Raw genomic sequence first — 22,020 nt, forward strand, 5'->3', positions numbered from 1 at the left:
TCATATCTCCAGTTCATCATAGAAAAAGCTGAAAGTGACATAGTAGCTCAAGTGATAGAGTCCTTGCCTTGAGCAAAAGAAGTTCAGGAAGAGAGCTCAGGCCCAGTGTTCATGCCCTGAGTGGCAAACAAAACAAAAATTAAAAAATAAAAGTCTCATGAACTTTCCTGCCCAGGCTGGCTTAGATCTCAGCCTCCTGAAAAATGCTATTCTTATATATCAGACTCATAGCCAAATTAAGCACTTCTTATAAATGAAAACTGAGAAGTTTTAACTGGATTTATTGTCACTGTTATAATATCAAAGTTACTCTAGTGATATGCGCTTATAATACCATCATGAGTCACAGACTTTTTGACCCATAGAATGGTATCATTTTTTTTTCTTTTTTTTTTTTTAATTGTATTTTATTTTATTTGGGAACATACTGTACAGAGGGGCTACAATTACATGGGCAGGATAATGCATACTTTTCTTACCAAGCATTGCAGCCTCCTCCTTTGTTTACCCTTCACTTCCCTTCCCCGCCTCCCCTCTCCCCCCACCCAATTTTACCCCCCTCCCCCCACCCAATTATACCCCCCTCCCCCCCACACACACCGACATTGTAAAGCTGGTTTTGACATGACATTTTGTACTTCTCATTGTTGCAACAGGTCCACCTGAATCCTTAAACGACTTGTTTGTCCCCATCTCCTCCACATGTTATACTGACATCAAATATAATGAAAGCGGGGGTTACACTGTGGGGGAGGGACATACAAAGCAACAAAGAAATAATCTTGTAAATGCGTTAGAAACACATGCATGAAAGAAACGAAAACATTACAATACATATTTAAGGGTTCATTTTCCTAACATCACATTATCTGACCTTTTCCGCTTGACTCATACCTATGCTAGATATTGCAAATAAGGGAAACCATGGGACCTATGCTTCTTTGGGCCTGGCTTACTTCACTTAATATAATTTTTTCCAAACCTTTCCATTTCCTAACAAATGGGGAAATGTCATTCTTTCTGATGGAGGCATAGAATTTCATTGTGTATATATACCACATTTTCTTGATCCATTCATCTACTGAGGGGCATCTGGGTTGGTTCCATATCTTAGCTATGGTAAATAATGCTGCAATAAACATAGTTGTGCTGGTAGCTTTAGTGTGGTCTTGTTTGTAAACATTTGGGTAAATGCCCAAAAGTGGGATTGCTGAATCATAGGGGAGATCTATGTGAAGTCTTTTGAGGAACCTCCATACTGCTTTCCAAAGTGGTTGAACAAGTTTACATTCCCACCAACAATGAAGTAAGGTTCCTTTCTGTCCACATCCCCTCCAGCATCTGTTGTTGTTAGAGTTCTTGATTTTTGCTGTTCTAACTGGAGTGAGGTGATATCTCAGTGTTGTTTTGATTTGCATTTCTTTTATGGCTAGGGATGTTGAACATTTCTTCATGTGTCTATTAGCCATCCTTCTTTCTTCTTCAGAGAAGCTTCTCTTTAAGTCTTTCGCCCACTTATTTATTGGGCAGTTGTTTCTTTGAGGATTTGTTGTTGGGTGGTTTAATTTTTTGAGTTCCAAGTATATTTTAGATATGAGACCCTTGTCCGTTGTATGGCTAGTAAAGATCTTCTCCCAATCGGTGGGCTTTCTATTGATCTTGCCAGCTATGTCATTTGCCCTGCAGAAGCTCTGCAATCTTATGCAATCACATTTGTCCAACCTTTCTTTGATTTGTTGTGCTTCCGGGTCTCTATTCAGAAAATTTCGACCTGAGCCAAGGAGACCTAGGGTTTCTCCTATTCCATCCTGTAATGTTTTCAGAGTGTCTGCTTTGACTCCAAGGTCTTTGATCCATTTGGAGTTGATTCTGGTGCAGGGTGATATATAAGGATCTAGCTTTAGTTTTCTACATGTAGTAAACCAATTTTGCCAGCACCATTTACTGAAGAGGCTGTCTTTCTTCCATAGAATGGTATCATTTTTAAAAAAAATCTTATGTACAATGTTTGTTATATTTCAATTTTAAAGGCATTGATTTCTCATTACGTGGACTATTTTCAAATCTATGGCTTTTTGATATTGGATGGCAAAAAATCTAATTAAAGTATTAAAGAATGCTTGTTTTTTAAAAAGCATGATATACAAATATGGTATCCTTTTCTTCAACAATTAAATCTGAAATATATTTCTTTTGTATTCAGTGAACCACCAAAATGCCACTATATGTTTTTCATAGAATTAAGTTCCTTACCTTAGTGAATAATTTAAAACAAATGATTTAGAAATATACTTAGGAAGATTAATAAACACAAAACGGGTTTTCTCTTCACAAGGGACCAAAATATTTTCCTCAGATAAACAAACCTTATTAAGAGAAACTCTATGAATCTTGATGCTTCATGATAGTTACTCTAGTTAATAACTTGGAAGTAAGTTTTCTTTTAATTCCATGGATAAGAAATTCAAAGTTACAATACTTTTCATTACCTCAAGAATGAGCCATACTTGAAGCCCAATATAATCTGGAATCATGGACATTTATCTAGGATAAAGAGAACTCTGCATCCCAAGAATGGTTGTTCCTGTGTATCTTCAGTGGTTCAAATGGTACCATCAGGAAATTGGTGGGCAGATATTCCTACCCCAAAATCTAATGGATAAACAGAGGAACCAATGAAGCATTTGGCTACATTCTCCAAAGAAGAGTTGAAGCCTGATCTCAGCTGTTAGCACAGTACAGAACTAACCAGCAAGTAATCTAGCCGTGTTTCCAGAACAGAGACATTCTGGAGTTTGAGGGTTTATTTTGTCTTCCTTCCCCCAAAATCTCAATAAAAGTGAGCACTTTATAAGAAAGAAATATACAATCATTCAATCTGATAATGGGAAGGATTATAAGATTTTTTCTTTAGATAAAAGTAAAAGGACAGGGCCCAGAGCCCATGGCTCAAGCTTATACTTCTAGCTATTCAGAAGGCTGAGATCTGAGAATCCCAGTTTGAAACCAGCCCAGGCAAGAAAGTCCCTGAGACTCCTTTTTTATGTCAAAGTGCTGAATAGGGCTTCAGATTTATTAGTATCTATACAACTTAACCAAGGGAATTATCCTTAGGTCAAAAGAAAACCAGGCCAGGCTCATTACTTTGAAATGCTTACAGCTTAGTCTTCTCCCTTTTCCTTCCTTCCCCTCTCCCCCTCTCCTTCTCTCTTATCCTTTTCTCTTTTCTCTATTCTTTTTTTAAATATGTTTTTATTGTTAAAATACTGTACAGAGGGGTTACAGTTACGTGAGCAAGGTAATGAGTACATTTCTTGTCAAGCATTGTTGCTTCCTCCTTTCCCTCCCTTCTCTCCCTCCTCCACAACTACACTCACCCCTCCCTCCCCGCCCTGCCTAAATTATAAAGTTCATTTTTCAACATAGTGTCTTGTACGTCTTATTGTTACAACCTGTATGCCTATTTAAGCATTTTGTTTTTTCTCTTCCACTCCCCAAGCTAGAGAAGTGTACATACAAGATTCAGGGCACAGACATCAAATACAGTCAAAGCAGGGGTTATACTGTGGGGGAGGAACATACAAAGAAACAAAAAAAATCACGTAGTACATTATAAATATGTTAGGAACAATAGCAAGAAAGGAAAAAAACACTTATGTCCCTATCTTGGGGTTCATTTCACTTAACATTCATGAGACTCTTATCACCAATAAACTACTCAGAAAAAGCTGATGAGGCCTTGTGGCTTAAATGGTAAAGTGCCAGCCTTGATCACAAAAAGGCTCAGGGACAGTGCCCAGTCCCTGAGTTCAAGCCCAAGGAATGGCAAATATAAAAGCAAAAGGACAGAATAAGTTTGCAAAATTTAATAGGTCTGTAGATGGGTTAATCAGAAGAAAAAAATCATGCAACAGTGAAGGTCAATATTCAAAGCAAAACAAAGTTTAAACTCAGTGTGCAAAGACTGGTTTTATGAATTTAGGGTAAAAGTAAAACCTCCCTAAAATACTCCCCATCTCTCCATCCATAACAACCTCTACGATTACTTCAAAATACATACTGCTACTTTAGCCAATGATAGGGAGGGTGACTGACCTCAGGTAGTACCCAAAATCTACTCACCCACATCCTTGAGGTTATAATTTCAAAGCCTTACCATAGGTATGAAATGCAAAAGAGAAAAATACATAGAGAGGAGTTACGCAGTCATCTACAAATGATACTTTACCTTGTATATGAGTAAGCTCTATAATCCATATCCAAGAAATATTATAAAAGAAGAAATAGCTGTTCGTGTTTGATATGGTAATTTCAAGTCGAAAACTATGGCAAAACCTTTTTAGGTATTATTTTCACATCTGAATATATTATGAAACTCTCTTCTTGTTACTAGGCTCATGCACTATCATAATGAACCATGAACTATATCTATGAATATAAAAGTGGAAGGGATATTTTATTTGGTTTCATATGGTAGTAACAAACATTGGTTAAAAATCAGAAAAAAATTCAGAAAAAATTCAGAATAATAAATTTCAGGAGACTTGAGAATATTATGAATGATCACAATTGATATGTTTAATGGAAGATAATTCTTATTTATCTGAAGAAGAGATAATAAGATAATAAGAAGTAACCTCAAGTAATAATTATTTTTCAGGTAGAGAAAAAAGAAAGATGTGTGAAAACAATGAATTATATCTTCATTCAATCTCTCTCCCCTAGCTCATATTCTTCAAATAAAATCACAATTTCACATGAAAAAGGTAGAGGGCATGGAAATTTCTAGAATTATTTCATAGGACTTCAGTCTTGGCCTACTGCTACAGATGGTACATGATAAGCAATCACCCCCAAACAAGTACTAAAGGTTTCTTAGGCTCTCAAGATGCTCTGAATGCCATAAACCAGGAAACCAATAATGACAAGTAACTTTGATTGTTTCAGTAATGTGAACAGTTTGCAACTCATGCTGAGAAATGCATTATTCCACATTCTAAATGATTCAAAGTGTGTACATAGCCATTGCTTTGGGACGTAGTTTATGACTAAAAGGGAAAAAAAAGAGAATCTTGTTTTGGTGTCACCCTAAGGAAAAAATAGTGACAATCTCAACAACATAATTTTGCCAATTTAATCAAAAGAGAATGACAAGAAAGCTAGAAGGCCAGGCAAATAAAAATAGGTTTGGAAAGCACATAATAGGATCATTAGCAGAAGCAAATAAGGTATCTTTCTCAAATCAAATAAGACAAGGTCAGAACAAAGTATGAGCTGAACCATCTCATACACAGAAACACTGCATCGCTGCTACAAAACTGGACTATTTTGTACTACATCACCAAGCCTGGACAAAATATGCCAAATCCTGCCTAGTCTAAAATTCAGATCAAAATGTTCTGGTTAATAGACTTTTATCTACATATTTTCCTACTAGACATGAATTAATTTACATGTTTGGGTTGGGGATTTAGCTGAGTGGAAGTACAAGGCCCTGAGTTCAGTCCTCAATCTGGGGAAAAAAATTACACGATTTCAGAAGATCCCTTTCCTAGATCCAAACTGTTATTCCAATGTCCAGACAGGTCTTCAAATAAAACTTTTTGAAACCGGTGCCCATGGTTCACGCCTGTAATCTTAGATACTCAGGAGGCTGAGATCTGAGGATCACGTTCAAAGCCATCCTAGGCAGGAAAGTCTGTGAGAGTCGTATCTCCAATTAACCATTCAAAACTTGGAAGTGGCACTCTGGCTCAAATGGCAGAACAAAAACTTTTCCAGACATATAGTCCTGAATATGATCACAAGTCCATTATTTTCTAGTCCAACAGACCATATCATCTTCAAATATTAAAAAGTAGTATAATCTACATAATTACAGAAGTAAATTTTATTGGTGTTTTCAGTGACTATTACAAATAAACAAAGCTACTATAGACATTTTAATAAATTGCCATGTTGATACATTGACCTGATAAGCCTTTTTAGGAGATACTATTTGCAGTATTAACTGCTTTAAAGCTCAGGAACATGCTGAAAATAAGATTTGGTTTCAAAATGTCCTACCTCTGTTCTTTTCTTTTGTGTTGTTTAATGTTAATGTATTTAGTCAAATTCAAGTGATTTAATGACAAGAATGGTCAATTTCAAAGATAATTTTTTAAATGTAAATCTATAAACCTTAGTTCATAAAGCTTTAAATAATAAAATATATGGGCATTGTCCTTATGTTCTTATCATCCATATAAAGACAAAATTCTGTTCACACACACACATATTACTGCTAGAGCTAGATGAGCAATATTTTTTGTCCCTGAAAATCATGCCACTTACAAAATGATATTAAATGTAACCTTGAATAATCACCCTGTACCTCAGTTACATTGTTTCTAAATGGACTAATATTAAACATACTTTAGGAGTGTGTAGAGATTCACATATTAATATGCAACAACCACATAAAAGAATGTCTTGAATATCAGAGATGTTTAATGAATGTTAAATATTATCAAAATGCCACCAAATGAAAAAGTATATTTACTCAGTTCAATTTGAAAAATATGACATTTCATTTCAACTCAAAATACCTAGTTTCTACACACAAAAATATCCATGATCACTGAATAATAGAAAAATTATACCAGTGGTGAATAGTAACTTAGAAGCAAGTAACTTGGAAGTCATGATTTTTTTCTAATATAAATTGTTTTGGGATCACTCTTCAGTTTCTGCACCTTACTACTCTCAATTGTTCAGCCTCTCATGAATTTATAACTCATATCTTTGCTTTCCACTATAGTTAAGAATAAAAATATTAGTGAAGAAATCACCTAAAGGCCAAAATGAAGGGTAAATATGAAAGAGCTCAGACATCAAGGGAAAACAGACTCTCGGCTCGTAAGATTGAAATCTTCTAGAACATGCTGGCAAACGAAAATACCTTGCTTCTTATGTGAAATTAGACATTTTTTTCTACACCATCTTTTAGGTTATAAATTGTATTATTGAAAATGTGGACGAATATTATTTGCCTAAAACTATAATGGTGAAATATCACTTCTTAAAACATGCACAATATGTATCATAACAAAAATTTAATGTACTGGGGAAAATGTCACTAAAATTAGGTATATTTTCAAGAGTTACTAGTGCAAAAGGCCATTTAAGAAAGTAGATGTGATATCGAGGAAAGAATGTACACACCAGTGTTTTGGGGTCTATGAAGATAGTTCATAACTCATTAAGTGAAAACTGAACTAAAATCATTAAAATTAAAAGCCAGATTTAGACCTCAAAGGGAAATTTTAGAATATTTTGTTCTGGGGATTTTTTTTGTTTGTTTTTACTGTACTGATACCTTATTCTAACGTATATAATATTTTTAATTTCCATATTTTGACTCTCTGAAAATAGAGTGAAGAAGCTACACCATACCAGAGATATACTACTCAAAGAAATGCAGAGACCACTGATTCACTGTAACATGAACAGGGCAACAAAAGTCACAAAGTATACCTCGCTCTGTCTATGGAGCAGAAGTTCTCATCATCAAGTACATACAGATATATGTACCTGGTACTTCAGATAGGAGTAACATGCCCAATTTAATTCTGAATTGATCGCAACAATATCAAAAGCCAGGAAGCTATTAAAGAATACACTGAAACAAAAACTAACATAATACTGTGTGAAAACACAGAAATGTCAATGATTTTGCATTGTCTGTGGGTCATTTTGGTTGTTAGGCATTAGAGTTCTCTAAGTGACATGTGAAAGTTGGCTGCAAGCTAAAAGGATATTATGAAATATTATTTTATTACAATTGGGGAAGAAAAAATTTCCACCTCAACTTGTTTACTTGTCATCTGCAATGCTTAAGAAAATTCAGAGTAAAATATGCCAAGATGACTTTTTAAATTATTTATATTCAATGGGCATTCTGAGTCTAAATAAAGGAGAAGCTGCTCTGTTTGACATTATGATGATATTTAGTTACACAATAGTCTGTTCTCACAAAATCCATTCTCACTACAAACATCTAACATTAGTACCTAAATTTTATTACTCAAAATGTTTTTATAGTAATTATACTGTACAGAGTAATAAAGGTTCAACATTACAAGGAAAAATACATGCTAATGTTGTCTATAAGACTTTGCTCTGATGACTTTTTCTTGTTAAATTCAGGGCCATGTGCTATAGCTTGTCTCTCTTGCTCATGGCTAGAACTCTACCACTTGAGACATCCTTCCAGCCCAGTTTTATTTCTGGGTAATTAGAGATGGAGTCTCAGAGACTTTTCTTCTCAGGCAGGCTTCAAACCCTGTCCTCCAGATCACAGCCTCCTTAGAAGTTAGGATTAGAGGCATGGGCCACTGACACCTTCCATGAAGACTTTTGATAGGAAACCAAAATTTATTTCATGATAATTATCATGAGTGATACACAAGGGGTGAATTTGATCAGAGTTCATTATATGCATGCATACATGTAAGTATCCCAATAAAGCCATCTTTACAATGGCTTTATGTCAATCATATTTCAAACAAAATGTAAAAAATCCTGCCATTTCTAGTTAGGTCTGTGCCACAAGCATCATAGAATGCTGTTGCTATTTGATGACCTAAAACAAATGTATCCACATCTCTCCAAATAGATGCTGCCTTTTTTAAAGGTTGACTTTAAAATGTTAAGTGCGGTCTGGGAAGGTGGCTTGGCGGTAGAGCGCTTGCTTTGCATGCATGAGGCCCTTGGCACCACATAAAAAAGCCGGAAGTGGCGCTGTGGCTCAAGTGGTAGAGTGCTAGCCTTGAGCTGAAGAGCTGAGGGACAGCGCCCAGGCCCAGAGTTCAGGCCCCACGACTGGACCCAAAATAAAATAAAATAAAATAAAATGTTAAGTGCTTGATTCTTAGTGGCATGGTCAAATTTAGGAAGGTGTATTGTGAACTTTCTATGCTCATCGATTCTCGGTCTCTAAGTTGCTCTCTCCACGTTTGCTTTTCCTTTTCCAGTTCTGAACCTCAGGATACTAGAACACTAGTAGCACTTTCCTTTAGATCACTTACATATTGAGCTCAGTCATCTCAGATAATGAGAGTCATCAGCAGAAGATGGAAATGGGAGAGTGAAGAAGGGAAGCAGGTTGTCATTTCTTCCTTCTCTCTATTCTGGAAGCTGCAGCCATGTATCCAGTCTACTTTAGGCTTTGGTAATACTGGACCATGTTGGTTCTCACTAGTTTAGCCATATAATGAATGATTTCCAATTGTGTCTAAACTTGTTTTTGTTGTTGTTGTTTCAACATTCCTGTTGGTTCCCTTTAAACAGTCCCTTTACTAAGATCTTCTCAAGCTTCTAGCTAAGCTTGCCATCTATTTCCCACCTAGCTGGTGAACACCAAGTACAGACTACAATTAGGGAGACCAATTGGGTTGAAAACACTCTTCCCTGGCAAAACATTCTTCATTCACAGAGTGGCTTTGAGGTCCAGGAACAAAAGTCAACCTGTTCCTTATAAAGTACATTGGGGAATAATATGATCTCAATGGTGATTTTAATTTAGAAAAGAGACTAGTTAAGACTCATGCATTCTCTAAACAGTTACGATTTTGAGTAAGAAGAAAGAAATGTGCCTTCTGACAGGCATTTCTAAGAGTTTCCTTTAAAAGATTGTTGTCATCACAGATTTTACTAAACTCTAAACTGAGGTCTTACTAGAAATGTGTGAGAATTATATATTATGTATGTTAACAATAACTAGTTCTTTAAAGAACTTAATTATTCTGTGTAAAAAAAAATTCATGTTCACCAGAAAAGCTTTAGTACTCAGTGGGAGATTTCTATGGGAGACTTGTATGCAAATATGAAATATATTTGCATAAAGGATTTCTTGTGTATCTGTTGAGTTGAAATACAGGACTCTATGAATTTTCTATATTTGTATATTTCCTGAATGTCTGTGTCTATGTCTATTTAGTCATCTATGATTTCTCAAAAGATAGCAAGTGAAAAAGAGTAGAAAGGAGTCAAGAAAATAAATGGCAATACCATATTTCCTAGTGACTGCTAATGAGTTAAAGTTAGATAAAAGTAAAATCTCAGTTTCTCAGTGACATTAGCTTCAATTCATGGGCAGTGCTTGTCATACTGGACAGTTATCAGCCTGTCCTAAAGGACTGTACTACATGAGACATTCTGCGACCCACATAAAGTATAATTTCATGTTCAGAACTGTGAAATATACCAAGCTATTTAGAATAAAATGAAATAATCTAAGTCTTTAAGATCTGCACCTTGGTGAAGGATGATCTGTGCCTACAATAATTTCCTGTGTAAAATACACTGAATGAAGAAATTAAAATCATAATTTCAGCTTTAGCTTTATTTTCAGTTAAAATAATCTCCAAAATATTATTGACAAGTGGCAGAGAAATTAATTTCTCTCACATGTATGTCTAGTATGTCCAGTATGCATTCTTGATTCACTCCTTAACTGCAGAGGTTGTTTAATGTAATACAATAGATCATGGTATAAAAAGCTAGTTAATATGGTTTATACATGATATGTGAAGAAAAATTAAACTGAAAAACCATATCAAAGCTGTAACATGTTCTCTTAAGCACAACGTTCCAAAAGAATTGCTGCTGAAATTTGCTGAAGTCTTTAGCCATATGCCTAATCACCTATAGTGAACAGAGTTACCAGTTGAGGAGGAAAATGTTGATTTTATTATGTTGACAGTCAAATTTTTGCTTAGGCTGGTATATTAACACCTAATTTATATTGGAAAGGTGAAAAAGCACTATGTGAAAATATAGAAAAATTTATAGTTGGATAGAAGTATGATATATTTCAAAATAATGAACATCCTTATTCCTCTGATGCTTTTCTGTTTCTTAGTAGCTTTACACATTCAGATATTTTCATGTGGGCACCTTGTTTTTCTTGTCTTCATTTTCTAATTGGCAATTATCAGGTGTTTAGTCATATGAAACATTTTACTGAGAAAATTGCTCTTTTATAAAGAATCATAAATTACTAGTAAGGAGATCATTTATCAAATTGCTGTAAAGGAACATTTTAGGAATGTTTCTTTTAACATTCAGGTTGAATCTTTGATTATTTACTCATTTAATTCCTTTCTTGAGAAATATTTGCTTCGCTTGTGCCAAAAAGTCATGTCGAGGAAAGCAAGGAGTTATAATTTAGCTTTTCCCTTTCTGTTATACATATTTCCTATATAAGTTCACAAAAGTTATAAAACAATCTAAAGGTAAATTTTGAGATCTTAAATATAGTTAATCTCTTAAACAATTTTCAATGGCAGCTTGGTACCAAAAGCATAAAAACATGAATGGAAAGTTGAGAGAAAACTATGCAATTCAGGTTACACATCAGAAGTGCCCATAAAGATAGAAACAGAAATGTTGCTAATTAAAACTGCTGGGCTTTCTAAGCTAGTTCAGAGATCACAGTAAATGAATGTTTTTTATTGGAAGTAAATACTCTGGCATTTTTCTGTTTATCCCATAATTAACAGCAAGGTAGAATTTTTCATTAATAGGAGCACATTGCTTTCTAAGCATAAATCATACACATAGATGTCTAACCTTGCAGTTTTGAAAGAACAAGTTTTTACAATTTATCTTCAAAAGAATATCCATAAAATTACACTCTGTATATAAGGTATCCTGTATTTCCAAAATTTCGGATGACAGATAGTCAAAGGTTTATTGAGGTCATAAAAGTAGTATCACTTAATTGGAATACTACTTGAGTCCAATCAGAAATGACCAATTTTACACAACTTTTGTCTGTACTTAATAAGATAATGAAGTCTATATCATTAAAGCTGCAAAAAATAATAACCTTGAATCCTCTTTAGATGATACCTTTTAAAGAATTTAAATATATCTTACTGCTTCTATTGCCTAGTACTCAATCATCCATGGTTTCAAATTTAAATAGACAGACAGCATACAGTATGTGCTGTGGAGAAAGTTTGAAGGAAGCTATGATTACTTTTCCACTGCAGTGCTTTTAGAGTGGGATACATTTTATTTTAAGAATGACTGCTATGCAGGGTCAATGAGACATGATATCTTAGGTTTAGAATCCTTCAAGTGAAAAAAATTCCTCTGGCTAAATATAAAAGAACTAAATGAAAGCTTCTTTAAAATACATTTATGTAAATATTTACTGTTGATATTATAAATTTTATATCACAATTTTCTTTCTAATAGTATGAAAATGTATCTCATTCCTATTGTGTTCAAATGCTTTATGCATGGACATTCTTACTCCATATACATTTGTTGAAATCCTTAGTATTTTATTGTTACTTTTAAGGTTCTGAAACTTTAAAAGTTTAAACTAATCTTTGCAACAAAAATATGCATACCATTATATTCATTATAAATATATAACAAATAAATTTTTATTAAGGCCCATTTTCTTTTTAATTTTTAAAGAAGCAGTAGATATTTCTCATTGTCTTCCAAACAGCCTTTGCCATTACCCCAATTCCTACATTATTCAAGTTTCTATGTGAGTTAAGATGAATTTTGGTAATCTAATCAATTCTTAAATTCAATCCAAATGTCTCATAAAGATCTGATGAGTGTGATCATCATAACACTGATCCTTCTCTACCCTGTGCTCTTAGAATACCTGGAAATTGAAGAATTGTTCTGAATAGATGTCTGATTCAATATATTTTTAAATGCTCCTCTCAGTGTATCGATAGATCTAAATTAGCTGATTACACACATAGAGTTGACAGATGCCAGAGTAAAACTTCAATTCACTAGAGAAAATTTTTGTCTTTGTCATTCCACTTGCTAGTTGGGAAATGTGTTGGACCTATTTTGTTTTGTTTTCACTTCTTGGCATGACTCATTTAGCATTTCTTACAAAGAATAGCTCCAAATACTATAAACATTTTCCAAGTAATAGTCCTGTTGGGCTGGTTTTAAAAAACAGATGAGGGTTATTTGTATTTAGCAGAATTTATTTGCATATAAACAATAAATGTGTTAAAGTTATTCAACCTGCCATTATCACATGAAGAATAATAAATACACATTCTGTGATTTATTTGCAGTACTAGGATTTTGAAGTTAGGGCCTTGTTTTGCTAGGCAAGAGCTTTAGCGGGGAGCTACAAGCCAGCCCTTTGTTTGCTGTAGTTATATTTTGTATGCAGTCTTTTTGCTCTAGGCCAGACTCCTTTTGCAATCTGCTTACCTAGGCTTCCCACTTATATGCAATTATTGCTGTGTGGCATTATTTCCGCTTTATTGAAGTGGAAACTTGATAACTTTTTTTTGAGGCTCAACCTAAACCACAATCTTTCTATCTCTGCCTTCCGAGAAGCTGAGATTACAATCATCTACTGCCATCCCAGCCTTGTGCAAACTCTAAGTCAACATGATATGCCTGTCTACAGAAGGAATTTTAATGTGATAAAAAAAATCAAAAACTCTAAGCTTGAAACCAAATCATTACCAATAACTTTTGTCAATATCATTTTCAGTAACAATAACATGAATAATTGTGTCTCCAAAATCAGTTTGTGGTTGCTAAATAATTAGGATTTCATAAATTAAAGTGTTAGAAAGCTAATATAATTGTTTCAAGTTTTAAATGACTTAAAATAATTAATTTCTTCCCCAATTATAGAGTACCTATGGATTTGGATTTCTATTTATCTAATTTGATTCTTGTTATTTTTACCCTTTTATGTTCCATCATAAAAATAATTTCTTCTTTTGATGGTATGGGAATACATTTTAATAAAAAGATAAAAACCTCTCAATATACTTTAATGCTACAACAATAATTATAATTTATATCAAGTAACAAGTGTGGTAATTATGAAGCACATACCAGCAATCTAGTTAAATGCCTGTGGGTTGTTTGTCCAAGATTATTATGGCTATAAAATTCACCTAATGAGTTACAAAAGCCTAAACTTAAATATATTCATTGCTTGGGACTGAAAATTTCTGAATTTTCTTTTGAACTAGTCTATATACAATTTATTTCATTCTTCAAAAATATTGTGCATTTATTTCATATTTGCAAGTACAACCTAGCTCAGGCAGGTAAACTTATCCTAACAAATGATGTGGAAAATATGTCCGACCAAGTTGAATGTCATTGCTTAAGGGATTGAAATGAAACTATAAACTTGAGAATGTAAATCTTATTTAACCTTCAAAGCAACTTGAGGTAAAGTTTCAGAGCTTAAAGAAAGAAATAAACAGAATACTACTTTCAGTATTTTTTAACCAGATAGACCTTTTATCCCTCTAACTCTCCTTAGATGATATATGTCCATTAGCTCACTATTGCCTTTCAACATATTATTTAATTCAATACTATATGAAAGAAGAAAGTGTGTGATTTAGAGTCAACAGAACACAGGCATATAAAAATGATTTCTATTTAAGAAACATCTTCCCAAGAATGTTATCTTTAGAAATAAGACAGGTGCATAAAATCCTAGGAATAAAAGTAGTTGAAAAGCTGTTGTATTTAAGAAAAGGATTAAAGTATTCATTTAAAGGTTTCAATAGCAATGACTTCTATCTATTGTGTACAAAAACTGTACAAAATGGCTTTGAAATTCTCAAGGTAAAGCAACCTGGAAGGAGTTCTTTCATCTCCCCACACTGTAAGATGTGTGTTTTGGATCCCATGGCTGGAACAGCCAACTTACAAGCTGTAAGTGAGCAACACTTTGACTCAGTTCTTTCATGTGAAAATGTGTATGGAAGTAGAATCTATATAGAAGATTGTGGTGGTGATTGGATGAGTCATGATGTACAAAGCACTGGGAACGTTCTACAATACAAGAGCTGCATAATTAGAGCTATTATTACATGCAGTGTTTTTATTCTGCCATAAGAACTTTTTTTAGAACTGATAGCATTCTTTTCTTGTACGTTTTTTATTGTAAAAATACTGTACTGTTACATGAGCAAGGTAATAAGTACATTTCCTATCGAGTATTGTTGCCTCCTCCTTTGCTTTTCCCCTACCATCCCTTCCTTCCCACTTCCACAACTACACCCCCACTGCCAACCCCCTACCCCCCACTCCCGCCAAAGTTGTAAATTGGTTTCCAACATAGTGTCTTGTACATCTCATTGTTACAATGGGTCAACCTGTATCCCTATTTAAGTAGTTTATTTTTTCCCTTCCCCTCCCCAAATTAGAGAAGTGTATGTACAAGATGCATGGCAACTGTTTTCACTGTATTTGATGTCAGTGCACTGATAGCATTCTTTAACTGAAACATCAAAGGCTTTTGTATTGTTTCTTCATCCATATGGATGAAGTGTCCAATGGACACTTATGGATGAGTGTCCCAATCTCATCCATTCCTTGTACCAAAAGTTGAAATATTGGAAGATAGTGTAAATACAGCTTTGGGAAATGGATTTGATGAGTAATGTGGAAATAAATTTGAAGCATAAATATCAAAAACATAACCAAACATACTAAAACATATCTGATTTTAAAACAATTTGAAAAATGCTGGAGTGTAATGGTTTATTTTGCAAATCAATACACTAGAAAAATATTTCGAGCGCTGGGAAGTTGACTCAATGGTAGAGCGCTTGCCTTGCATGCCTGAGGCCCTGGGTTCGATTCCTCAGCACCACATAAGCAAAAAGAAAAAAGCCGGGAAGTGGCGCTGTGGCTCAAGTGGTAGAGCTCTAACCTTGAGCTGAAGAGCTGAGGGACAGCGCTCAGGCCCAGAGTTCAGGCCCCACGACCAGACCCCCCAAAAAAATTTTTTTCGAAAGAAGACATGATTCATTTAAGTATCTTCTAACCATTGTGACTAAGTATCTACTAAAAAAATTCTTCTTTTTCATTCTACAAGTCTTTAGTATTTGCAAAGAGAGTTACTAACTGCTGAATTTAAAACCTCAGAATCTATGTTCTGTGGTTTACTGACTCCAATGGCAAACACATTGACAGATCCTACATAAAACAAATGAGCTTTCAGGAAGTTCTACAATACTTCCTTATTTGAGATGCATACGAGTTCTAAAGTTATCATTTCCATTCAAGTTGCTCCTTTGTAGGAAAAAAATAACTTAAGAGGGAATTGCTTTGGGGAATTCTGCTAGATTTTGTGTCCTTCTAGTTTCTCACTCCAACAAAACAAAAATAGACTGAACTGCTTTGTTTTTTTCGTTGTTTTCAAAGCCAGATACATAGAGGAAAGGCGACTTTCAAACAATATATTGAAATAGGGATTTCTAAATAAAGACATATATGAACATCAAATAGTGAACACACTATCCATTTAGTGAAGGCCACTACAGTTTTGACCCTTTGAAGGGTAAAGCATGATAATGGCAGTAGAAGGAGGGCGTAGACTTTTTTCAACTGAACAAGCAGGTCCAATAGAAGCACTTGATGGAAAACACCTATATCCTTTCACGAAAATCTCTCTGATTCTAATAGTATTACAAATTTTGTTCTGTGTATTTCCTACTGTGTTAAGAAATAACCAACATAACATCCACCTAACATGTTTAGTGGAAAGATAAAATTGTCAGAAATATGGAACATTAGCCAAAGGTGATGGCATGTCCTTCAACTCCAGTACTAGGGAGGTTGAGGTAGAAGGGCTGCTGGTTTGAAGCCAACCTGGGCCCCATTAGATTCCAGACAAGCCTGAACTCATAGAAAAGTCCTCTGTCAAAAGAAAAACAATTTAACTTGAAAGTCATAAAAATAAAGTAAGTAAAATTTTAAAATAGAGATGATAATGTGAATGTCGTTGAATATATTTATATATAGCTAAGAATGCGAACGCACTTAGCTCCAAAGCATTCATTATAACATATTTACCACTGATAGCTATTGTATTATGATAAATCTGATTTATTAATTTTAACATTTATTGAATATTTTTCTCTGTTAAATACTATGTTAAGTACTTTACCTATATAAACTCATTTAATCTTACCATAACTTTATAATTCCTCCCAAATTGTATTTTGCAAATGGAAAAACAAAATAAAGAATGGGAGTTCAAGCCAGATACTAGTGGCTCATACCTGTAATTCAGCTACTCAGGAGGCTGAGATCTGAGGACTGAGGTTTGAAGCCAGCCCAGGAAAGAAAGTCCATGAGACCTTTCTCCAATTAACCACCAGAAAAATCAGAATGGCACTGGGGCTCAAAAAGTGCTACCCTTGAGCAAATAAGCTCAGGAACTGTGTCCATGACCAGGAAAAAAAAAGAATGTGAATTCAGGTATTTGCTCATGGTACCCATGCTCTTGTACATTATTTTCTCTAACAGCTATTTATTAAAAGTCTTCATAATCTAGCTTGAGCTGAAAGACCAGTAACTAAAGTTGAATTGTGATAGGCCTATAGTAAAACATTCATGTATTGAAATATAAATTTCTACTGTGGCACTATTCTGCCACATGGCATATGTAATTTTGCTCAAGCAAAGAACAAACCAAGACCTACTTAATGTTGGCATTTATAACCAGAGATCTCATTTTAAGACAAAGTACAAGCAATTGCCTTCAAATTGCTAGTTCTATAACATATTCTTATGGTAATATTACAGCAGCTGAAAAGCTAGGCCAAAACTCTCAATGGCATTCTTCCACTCCACGCTAGACAATAGGACTTGTTAGGGTATACATTCCGAGACTTGATGAAGCTATTTTCAGTTTGGCTATGATAAAATCAGAATCATTAACATTTAATGTTTTCCACATTGACCCTTATGCAAAAACATTTTTCTTAAGTGAAATGGCCTTTTGAACAAGCTGTTATTTATGCTTACACACAGAGTTGTTTTGTACTTTTAGTATTTCTTCTTATTTCATTAGCTATAGGGCAGAAATAACCCTCATGCACTATGTCTAAATATACATGTATACACATAATCATATGTGCTCTCTCTCTCTCTCTCTTTCTCTCTCTCTCTCTCTTTCACGCACACACATATACACACACACACACACACACATACACACAAACAACACACATACACACATTGAAATTTTTGGTGTAATCCAACCAGAACAAGTTAGCATTATTCATGCAATATTGGCTCAAGAGTGCCCAGTTTCACTCATCGTGAATACCAGAACTTCCCTTCAAAGCTCAGGTAAGTTCCAACATCAAATTCAATGTTTTATATTTTGTTGGGTAGGCACGATTACATGTTCAGTTAATAAAATGTTCACAGCCTATTTTTAGGAACCTGTCACGTCATGCAACATATGACTATTACTGATTTATAATACCCGTGAACTGAGACAGGATGATTTTCCAGGTCTATCAAAGTGGTATTATGTGAGTATAATGTTCATCATCAGAACAGTGCAAGAGGATTAGAGGAAGATGGAAAAAATAGAAGTAGACGGAGAATTAAAGATAAGCCAAAAGAGGAGGAAGACGAGAAGCAGAAAGGCCACAATAACAATGCTGGCTTTGAAAGTGGAAAGGGGCTTTGAGCCAAGGAATGCAAGATAGGCCTTAAAGAGGGAAATGATAGGAGAGCATATTAGTCAGAAGAAATATATTAGACTTGGTGATAATTTGATTTTTGCCAAGGGATACCAATTTTGGACTTTGGAACTCTGAAATTTAATATAACAAATTTGAGTTGTTTCAAGCAATAAGTTTGTAATCATTTGTATCCACAGAATTAAGAAGTAATGTATTGGGAAATATATTTTGGCATGTTGTATTATAAAGAAATATGGAAAACATTGTGAAAATGACTGCTCATTTATTCTAGAATAAAATTGCCATATTGCAGTCTTAAGCATCTGTGTTCACTTAATTAAGTGTAAATACTATAGAGTGGGGTCCTAGGTCAAGACTCAGATTTTCCAAATGAAGAAACCTGAAAGAACATTTAGATTTTCAAGGATGGAATATATTCTCTACCAATGTAATCTAGATTGCATTTCTGCTCTCTGCCTAATCGTTTTCTGGGTGATCTGCAGTTTTCTGGCCCCAGGGTTTCCATTACTGGGTATCTGTGCCTGGCTGCCAGAACTTTTATTAATCTATGAAGGTTATGCACAGGATATAAGTGAGTGAATGCTCATTCAGAATGCCTGGCAATTGGTTCCAAAGCAACTGATGCTCACTGCAAAATGTTTGCTGCTGCTCTGTCAGTGATGCAAGCATACATAGTTTGACTGTGGTTTTAGCCCTTGAAATACTTATTCTCTTGGCCACCTTTCTGTTCTCTGTTACTTGAGCATCATTTTGTCTCTGCAGCCTTGTTTCCTGTGTTCCTCAGTCTCTTTGACTATGCTAAAATGACATTTTATACCTTCATAGTTTTTGGTGTTAAGAGACCATGTCTGAATAGACCTCAAATTCTACCAGTTGGCCAACGAAGTTGCAATTATTCTGTAAGGGAACTAGACATCATACTCTAGGGTTACTCTGAAATGTTGGTATTTTTTAAAAAATTGAGTATAATATTGACCCATATGTCTGCAGCCCATTCTTCACCTTAGAAATATTACTGCCCCACATTTGGGGGTGAATTAACACATCATTTAAACTTTATGTATAGACTAAGTCAAACATAATACAGATTAATAGTCTCTCATGACTATTTGATTTTTTTATTCAATTGGGTTCAATTTTTTTTACAGAGTGTGAATCTTCCAAAATACAACCTTACATATCAAATATCACTTTTTAAGGTTAGAAACTCTAATACTTCTCTTTACTGGGAAAATATTTTAGTTCCAAAATAGGTTTTAATATTTCTTATATGAATGCTCAATAGGAAATGTACTCATTACCTTACTCATGTAACTCTAAGCCCTCTGTACAGTATCTTTACAATAATATATATATATATATATATATATATATAAAATTCTTGTTCTTATCCCAAAAGATATCTAAAATTGTTCCCACATATTTAAAGAAAAGCAATTCTGGGTTGGTTCCATATCTTAGCTATGGTAAATAATGCTGCAATAAACATAGCTTTAGTATGGTCTTGTTTGTGATCATTTGGGTAAATGGAACCAACCCAGATGCCCCTCAGTAGATGAATGGATCAAAAAAATGTGGTATATATACACAATGGAACTCTATGCCTCCATCAGAAAGAATGACATTGCCCCATTTGTTAGGAAATGAAAAGACTTGGAAAAAATTATATTAAGTGAAGTAAGCCAGGCCCAAAGAAACATAGGTCCCATGGTTTCCCTTATTTGCCATAACTAGTATATGTCTGAGACAAGCAGAAAAGGTCAGATAAGGTGATGTTAAGTGAAATAAACCCCAAGATAAGGATTCAAATGGTTTTTCTTTCTTGCTATTGTTTCTAACATATTTATAAGATGATTTTTTTTTTGTTGCTTTGTATGTCTCTCCCCCACGGTATAACCCCTGCTTTCACTGTATTTGATATTGGTATAATTTGTGGAGGGGATGGAAAACAAACAAATGGTTTAAATAGGGATACAGGTGGGCCCATTGCAACAATGATATGTACAAGACGTTGTGTCAAAAAACAAACTTTACATCTTTGGCGGAGGGGGGTGGGAGGGGGACACGGACAAAGGAGGAGGCTACAATGCTTGATAAGAAATGTACTCATTATCTTGCCCATGTAATTGTAACCCCTCTGTACGGTATTTTCACAACAAAAAAAGAGAAAATCAATTCTGAATTGTTGGAAATATTGTTTATTTAATATTAAGCCATTTAAATTACTTAGGATAAGTTTTTGAGACTCTTATCTCCAATTAACCACTAAAAGGTTGGAAGTGAAGATGTGGCTCAAATAATAGAGCCCTGTCTTGAATGTAAAAGCTCACAGACAGCACCCAGGTCCTGAGTTCAAGCTCCAATACCAACACACACACACACACACACACACACACACACACACACACACACACAATCAATAAGTTTGGAATAACTGTATTAAGGCTAGAATACATTAAATGTTATCATCCTGCAAATGAAGGATTGATATTAAAATCTGGGGTCACTCATTTATTCCAACATCTTACAACCCAAAATTTCATTAGATTTGGAATAAGATTTGACTGATTTTTAGTTAACTATCAATATACATCAAACCATCCCTTTAGTGTCTTCCACAAATTAAATTTTATTTCTCTTAAATCTGTCAGTCATGGGGTCCTCTGCTGGGGTGGCCTGGCTCATCTTGGAACTAAAATCAGATGCCAGATGAGATGGACAAGACCCTTCTTGCTGTTGATGTAATTATATATATGAATATATATATATATATATATACTTGCAAATACCTATACATATATATATCTACAAGCATATATGGAAATTAATGATATCTACTTGCTCTACACAATCATATTGTATCATTCAAACATGGTACTCACTAAACACTATGAGGAAAATGCCCTATACAAGTTGTGGGTAGGAACATGAAGGAACAGCAAGGAAAGGGATGATATGGATCAAAAGGCATGCACTGATTACCTGACTTATGTAACTGTAGCCCCTCTGTACATCCACTTTACAACAACAATAAAATATATTTAAAATTTTAAGTTAAAGGATGAAAATTTGTTGACAAATCACATTAATCTGGGCATATCCTTGTAAATTTGAGCTTATTAAAAAAAACTCTTAAATTTTGTTGTTGAAAAGTATTTAAGTCAGGTGCCAATGACTCATTCCACTCAGGAGTATGAGATCTGAAGATAATGGTTTGAAGCTGGCCTATGCATGTCCATGAGACTCTTATCTCCAAAAACTATCAAAAAAGACAAAAGTGGAGCTTTGGTTCAAGTGGTAGAACACTAGTCTTGAGAAAAGAAAGTCAAGAACAGTGCCCATGCCCTGAGTTCAAACCCCAGGACAAGCAAAAAATAAAGTATAATCTTATATTACTAATAAAATAATAAGCATATGAATCCCCTAGCTGGGATGAATGTATGCCTAAAGGAATTAGCATAATGCAGCCCTTAATAGCAATACTAAAAACAAC

At 34.4% G+C, this 22,020-nt stretch overlaps 1 protein-coding gene across 1 annotated transcript in view; it reads right to left on the reverse strand.

The window, feature by feature from the left end:
• The window catches only part of Sgcz (sarcoglycan zeta), an 874,745-nt gene that overhangs the window by 808,628 nt on the left and 44,097 nt on the right, over window positions 1–22,020 (reverse strand). The gene's annotated exons all lie outside the window — the stretch shown is intronic.

This window comes from Dipodomys merriami, unplaced genomic scaffold (genome assembly GCF_024711535.1).
Source record: "Dipodomys merriami isolate MVZ:Mamm:240054 unplaced genomic scaffold, mDipMer1.0.p SCAF_12, whole genome shotgun sequence".
In the NCBI taxonomy this organism is placed as follows: domain Eukaryota; kingdom Metazoa; phylum Chordata; class Mammalia; order Rodentia; family Heteromyidae; genus Dipodomys; species Dipodomys merriami.